General features: G+C 35.2%; 1 non-coding gene across 1 annotated transcript; it reads right to left on the minus strand.

Moving 5' to 3' along the window:
• Positions 1–480: 480 nt before the first annotated feature.
• LOC129667522 (small nucleolar RNA SNORA48) lies at positions 481–624 on the minus strand. The gene has a single exon (XR_008718748.1). It is a non-coding gene; the product is annotated as a small nucleolar RNA SNORA48 (small nucleolar RNA).
• Between the last annotated feature and the right edge of the window lie 6,939 nt (positions 625–7,563).

The following is a 7,563-nucleotide window of genomic DNA, read 5'->3' on the forward strand; positions in this document are numbered from 1 at the left end:
TCCTAGACTAGGGATGTCCCCATGTTCTGTAGTGGTAATATGAGCCATGAAAGAAAAATTTGACCTCTATCGCTATATAGCTGAAGACACAGACAGGGCCCTCAGCAGCCGCAGCATCTGCAACCTCACCATGGCCACATAGTAGGGCTAACCACTTACAACATGCTACTCCTCTCCACCCTTGAGTTATGTCTCTCTTCATAATGCTCAAGCTGTCCTGCTTCTCTTTCTCTCCCATCTGTCCACCACTGTGGACACTGTGGAGGATCTTGTTGTAGGCTGGCCACATACCTAGAGGTTCCCTGACTGACAGTTTCTGTCCACCCTGCATAGCATGGTGGCAGGCACCTTTGCTGTAGGATGGAGAGGACAGGTCTGTGGATGTCTTGCCCCGAGTGCATCATGTGGAGTAGTGGAATACAAGCCTGTCTGTCTTTCTTCTCCAGCACTGCACTCTCTGGATTTAATTTGATTAGATTTTTATGTGTCCTACGCATGAAACAACTTTGGCCACCAAACAAGGCATCAAGCTAGGATGAACAAAGGACTACCATCTTCTCTTCCCCTGACTGATATAAGAACAGCACCAAGAACAAAGTGCCTCTTTGCCCATTGCCAGGGTAATTAAAACCCTTCAATAGACAACAGACTTTCTCCAATATTTCTCAGAGAATGTTCTAGGACCTTCTTTGTTTTCTCTTCACCTTATTTTTTTTCTCATTACATCCCCCTTTTCTCTGCCACACCCTTGTCTGCTTCTTTATATTCTCCTGTTTTCTCTTGTTTTGTTTTCTGTTTCCCCCTCTCTTCCCTCACAATCTATTGTTTTTGTGTGATAATGACATTTATGCATTTTAATCACATCATTTTGACTAAAGGAGGAACTAGAAAGTGCTCAGGTGACATATAGGCAGTTAATAGATGAATAGGTATGTGGATAGATGATAGATGTATAGATGATAGAAAATAGGTAGCTAGATACATAGATAGACGCATAGACAGACACATGATGTATAGATAGACGGATAGATATGTGGGTAAGCATATAGATATTTAAATACATGGATAATCAGATAGGTAGACAGATGACAATAGATACAAGGCTCCTTTACAGATTTGGAGACAGATACAAAAAAAAAGGTTTTAATCATATTTAATCATATGTTGGATGTTCTTATAAAATTTCTATGAGTATTCACTTTTTTAATATAATTCAGGGCTAATATCAGGAAGTCATTATTGTTTCACTTTCATCTCTAGAAACTGTTGTTTTCCTCCTTTCCCCAACTTAGTTAAATAGAAAAGAATAGAGTGTGTCATTAAGTGAGATGTTTTAATGAGGGGAAATGTGCTTTTTTTTTCTTCTGAGCAATTTTAGAAAATTGCCTTGTATATCTGAACTAGATAAAAATAATTAGTAAAATATATTTAAGCTAAGTATTTGGAAAATATAAATGATTTTTAGCTAAATCTCTTTCCTTTTCTATTTTAAGGCCTCTGGTTTTGTTGTTACCTCATTTTCAAATTCATTTAAATTGTTTGCTGTCTTAGAAAACGTCCTGTCCTGACACAATAAATGTGTGATGCTTTGTGGTGTATGTGTGTTTAAGTTTCCTATAAATAAACAGCTAAGGACAGACAAGGACAGACCTAAAATTTGGAATCATCATTTCAAGGTCTATCAAGTCTCAGGCCTGTTGCATCAAGGCTCACCTTTTCATTTTCTATATTCATATATGAATACGAGGGAAATTTTAAATTTAGTATTTTTACAAAGCACTCTACTTCACAAAAGTAGATGTGGAGAAAGAAATGTAATGTATATTATATATATATATATATATATATATATATATATATATATGTTTTTTTAATATATTGTCAAACAAACATGCTGAACGATATGCTAGCGAAGGATATATGTTAATTCTTCTGGTTTTGTCTTTTAATCCTGATCTTTTCCAATGCATTCAGATGATAAATCTGACAGAAATTTACAGTTATCACAGATTTTTTTTTTGAACTAAAAATAGGTAAAAATTCTTGTAGCAATTTTGACTATGTCCCGTTGGCCTTTCTATGTCATTTATTTTTATTGAGTAAAAGGAAAGAAGGTAATTTCTCATTTCTGAAATACATTTTATAAGAAAAAAAAAGCTTTTTTCAGAAGATATGGAATATTTATGAACATCTCTACCAATAACATCTTACCTTAAATATAAAATAAATGTCTATATAAAAAAATAAATCAGATTAATTTATTCACATCAGTATTCAGGAAATTGTAGTGTAATTTTTTGACAATGATTTCCTATTTGTTTGGATTAAGCATCACTTAGTAGACACACTCTGGGCATGGCTGCCTACTGAGACCTTTCCAGAGAAGTTTAAAAGTGGAGAAAAGAACCATCTTGAAATCTTATAACACCATCCTGTGTCCTGAGGTTCTAGGGGCAATAAAAAAGAGAAAACAAACTAAGCACCAGCCCTCATCTCTGTTTTCTGACAACGGCTGTAATGACATTACAGGCCTCACATGCCTGCTGCCAAGCCTTCTGATAGCAACATTGACTGTCTTTGCAAACCAGGAGGCAGAATAAAACTTTATTTCTCACTTTGATTTAATCATATTTTTCACATACCAATGAGAAAAAGAGCTAAAAAAGGGAAGTGGTAGGGAGGAGTGAGGCCATTCATGTATTAAACCTGACAATAGCATCCTTAGATCTTTGAAGTGATTTATAGAAAAGAAAATGTGTAACAATTTGCTGTTGTAAGATACAACCCTTTTTAATTTTTTTCTTTATTTTCATATTATTATTATTACTACAATTTATTCACTTTGTATCCTAGCTGTAGCATCCTCCCTCATGTCCTCCTGGTCCTACATGTCGCCCCTCTTCCCCCCAGCCCCAAGTTCTTCCCCTACTACACTGATAGGGTAGCCCTCCTTCCCTACTATCTGACTCTAGTCCCTCATCTCTTCCTAGTCCCACCCTTCTCCCTGACACCCCGCCAAGTCCTTCTCCTAGCCACTGATAGGGGAGGTCCTCCTTCCCTACTATCTAATGGTAGACAGTCTCATTAGGACTGTCTGGATCCTCTTGCTCTGTGGTCTGCTTAGGCCTTCTCGCCAGGGGGAGGTGATCAAAGAGCCTAAGAGGAAAGTTCATAGCACTAAGTGCCTTCTTAAAGAAATTCAAGGCATCTTATACAAGCAACCTAACAACACAACTGAAAGCACTAGAGGAAAAGAAAAAAGAAACAAACAAACACACCCAAGAGGCGTAGACTGCTGGAAATAATCAAACTCAGGGCTGAAATCAATAAATTAGAAACTAAAAGAACAATTTAAAGAATCAACGAAACCAAGAGATGGTTCTTTGAGAAAATCAACAAGATAGACAAACCATTAGCCGAACTAAAAGGCAGAAGGACGTTACCTAAATTAAAGCTATAGCACTTTAAGCAGAGCATACAGGAGTATTCTGCTAGGATTCTGAACCACTAGAATGCTTAGTTTAATGTGGGAAAGGGGAGCCTATTTTCCTCTGAAGATTCAGAGTGGAATAACGATTGTACTAGAAACTGTACCACAGGCCATTCATTTTGTATTCTTTCAAAGGAGCAGCCATAAGTGAGAACGAACTCCACAAGTAATGAGTTAATTTGTTTAGCGGAGGAAAGTTTCAAGACAGGACAGCATTCCTGTTGTGGCACAGTTTTTGCTAGCTGCTCTTAGTTATGTTTACTGTTAGACAGAGCAGCAACTAAGCAGAAAGATATTGAAAATGTGAAGTTTATCTTGGAAGGAAGTGTGAAAGAGCTTAGGGAAGTGGGGTCAAAACAGAAGTAATTGCTAAAGATTAGTGCCATTGAAAAGAAACTTCATGTGTACAAAAGATACACTGACAGAAAGGTATCCTAGTGGTAAGACACTCCTTTCAAAGACTCCAATTTGTAAAAATAAATATTATTTGATAGAAGAGAGTATGAACAAATTATAATACAAAAGCGATCTATGATAGAAAAATAAACACCGAAAAAACTGAGTTTGCACATTTGAGTTTAAGCTTTTATGTGCACTATGGCTGTGGTTTGAGGGAGGCGAACAAGGTTACAAGCTTGGAAGAGAGTTTGTGTTGTTCCATATAGTGTTGATTTTGAATGCAAGCATAAAAATTGGAGAAGTTGCAGGGTCACAGAATAGTGTAACCAAGTCGGAGTCCAGGCCACTACATGACATAAAAGGATTTCCTGCTTGGAGGTCTTTGGAGTCTATTCAGGATACAGTGAAAATAATAGCAAGTTGCAGTGGAAACAGCAGGATGATGGCTATCTCAGTGATGATGTGAGACAACTGTGGAAGAAAGCCCTAGCTATGAAATAGAAATGTACCAAGAGAGGGGTGATAGGCGCTGGAAAAACCGTAGCTGGAGCAGCCATGTTAGTCAGAGCTGTTGAAGCACAATGAATGTCCGTAAAAGCCCAAGGTATTGGACACAGGACTGCACGATTTGGATGTTGCCAGATTCCAGTCTATCTTCAGCTCAATTTTCCCTTGTTCTTCTCTTCCTTTCCATTTGAAATGAAATACTACATATGTCATCACTTAGTAGGGTTATTACATTTATTAAAAAACTATTTTTATACAGCTTATAGTAAAGAAATGGCTTGAGCCTCAAATAGGACTCACTTTTATATATTCAAACAATATTAGAACTGTGAACATATATTTATAGGGAAACAGAAAACTTCTTTTCATTATGAGATGTACATGAGATTTTTAAGGACAAGGTTTTCAGCATGCTATGATTTAAAACTTATGTTTACAAATGCAGAGTTGACAAGGTCTAAGCATTTCACAGATAATCTTGGCTGTCTTTGACGTCATTTAGAATCACTTCTCACATAACCTGTGGTTGAGTCAGGAATGGCATTTCTGGACCAGTTCAGTTGAAAAGGGAAGACCCACCCTACAGTGAGTACCGTTGTCTAAATAGATGAGGTCAGATATTGAATAAGAAAAAAAGAGCAACTGGCATGCCAGCATTCATCTCTCTCTGCTTCCTTATTATGTAGGCAATGTGACCTGTTACTTTATACCAGGCTGCTAGGCCTTCCCCAACATATGGATATGCATGGACTTTACATACTCATCAGGAGCCAAAATAAACTTTCCTTATGTTATCTACTCGGGTATTATAGCAACGTGAAAAGTGGTTTCCATTACAAGTTGGTATTCTGGCATGCATTACCCTATCTGGAGTTCAGATTCTTCTTTGTTTTCCAAAACCTCAGCATCATAAAGAGTTTATTTCCTTTATAAAACAATTGCATAGTGTTCCTCCATTCCACTGAGTCTTTTATTTTGATGGCTTACTTAACTCTCAACACTACAGAGTGATACGACAAATAAAATATACCCATAAACACTACAACATAGCATATTGTGATGGGGCTATCATATATTGAACGTAAATCACTGAGAAATACATGTATTTATTTTCACTTTTCTCACAGCCTCTGTTTACTGGGATGTCTGCAGTAAGCTCATTGTAACAGTTGTATTGTAGCTAAAGATGAACAAATTAGAATTAACTCATGACACAGGTTTCACTTTTAATAACACCAATTTCCTGTCTAATATTCACCATGTGTAAATTGCCAAACGTTGACTTTTATTATTTGCTCTTAGTTTTATATAAATATATTAAACGATTGTGAAAAATTTACAGCTAAGATCTGATTGACAGAACCAAAATAATTGATCAAGAATGTTTAATTATGAAAACTATTCTCGTTATTCCCAGCCCTTCTGGAATGTAATGAACAATGAAGTTTCTTTTTTTTTTAATATTTTTGCCATGTACACTAGATGGTAAATTTTGCTTCGCCTAAACATTAATCTTCTAGTGATATATGTGAATTAATTCAGGAGCATCTGCCTCCTTATAGATAACAAGCTTTTTTTTATGTCTCAGCATTATGAAAGCGTTGACTGGTGAATGAAGTTATTTCCTATGATCAATTTAAATAAAAGTGTTCTTTAAAATATTCAATTCCTTCTATACTTCTTCTAACTTATACTCGAATATTTCAGAGTAAGTCAATTAATTTGAATAAAAAATAAATAATTTTAATGAGATTGGCCATTTGTATACAACGTACTAAAATTTAATTCATTACATCTTATGAAAAACAAACATTATTGTAGTTTATCTATATTGTATAAATAACATGAATTCCAAATTTTCAAAATAATTTTATTATAAATAATAATTTTTATAAATATACTTAACAGTGTAAATGTACTGTTTCTCTCTGTATAATATGATTTTGTGGTTTCAATTTGACTCCATATGTTGATTTGTTGTAAAGAACTGTTTTTCCTGGACGCCAAACAACAAATTCTTCATTGTATCTTAAATAATGCTATTACAGGAACCCATGTATCTTTCTTAATAACTTCGCATTTAAAATGTGTCATTATTTTTAATTTAGCTTTATCCCCATGAAACATACAAAACAAAATTCACATAATAAATGGGGAACACAAGAAATTTATAAATACATTATAAAGCACCCCAAATTTGTCTTCCAATAACGTTGAAGTTGAATATATATACTAAGCATCTTTTCTATTTTATTATTCATACATAGTTGAGAAAAACTATAACAAATGTGTTTTCCATAAACTAATATGAATGCTCCAACATTCTAAGAAACAAAATGTTCTTTACTCAGAAACTTTAGAGTGTTTTGTTGGAGTCATACTGGAAGCTGATAAACGAAATGTACTACATTATTTAACCACGGAATGGCAATATGTGAGTATCTGGCATGCTACTGATAATGTACCATATTCTTGTTGCAAGTTCTTAAAACAATTCACCTAGAGAGAAGTGAAACATTTCTTTAAAAAGATGAAATAGGCTTTACAGTGTGGATTAAAAAAAAATGATGTAGTCAATATACTTTCATCTGAAACACACTGACCCTTACAAATGCTGTAAACTTATTCACTTACACAGAATAGTTGGAGTGTAGGTTTTCTTGGTACAGGCAACTCAGGTGTGTGTTTTGCCTTGACTGTCGCTCATACTGACAGCAAGCAGTTCATCAGCGAACAGCCGGATGCTCTGATAGCAAATAGCTAAGGATGGGAGGTAAATGCACCAAAGGAGTACTTGACAGGACATGAAGTAGTAACAGAACAGGGCTGACAGACACATCTTTACCCAGTCCCACCTGTTTTGGAGGTGGAACTGGGAAGTTTTCCAAAACATCGTTCAAGAAATGAGGTGTTAAAACTATCTCGCTAAGCAGGAATCTTTGGTTTGAAATGCTGCCACTATTCCTATCAAAACTCTCTTCTAATACAAATGGTTATGACATACAAAATAAGGGAGTAAAATGAAAAATGGCATTTGTGTCTGAGTAAGTCATGGAAATGTGTATTTTTCCAAACCTATTTAGGAAAAGTATCCATTCAACAGTATATAGAGATTGAAAACTTTCTTTCTTTCTTTCTTTCTTTCTTTCTTTCTTTCTTTCTTTCTT

Source organism: Psammomys obesus, unplaced genomic scaffold, assembly GCF_907164565.1.
Source record: "Psammomys obesus unplaced genomic scaffold, mPsaObe1.curated_primary_1811, whole genome shotgun sequence".
In the NCBI taxonomy this organism is placed as follows: Eukaryota; Metazoa; Chordata; class Mammalia; order Rodentia; family Muridae; genus Psammomys; species Psammomys obesus.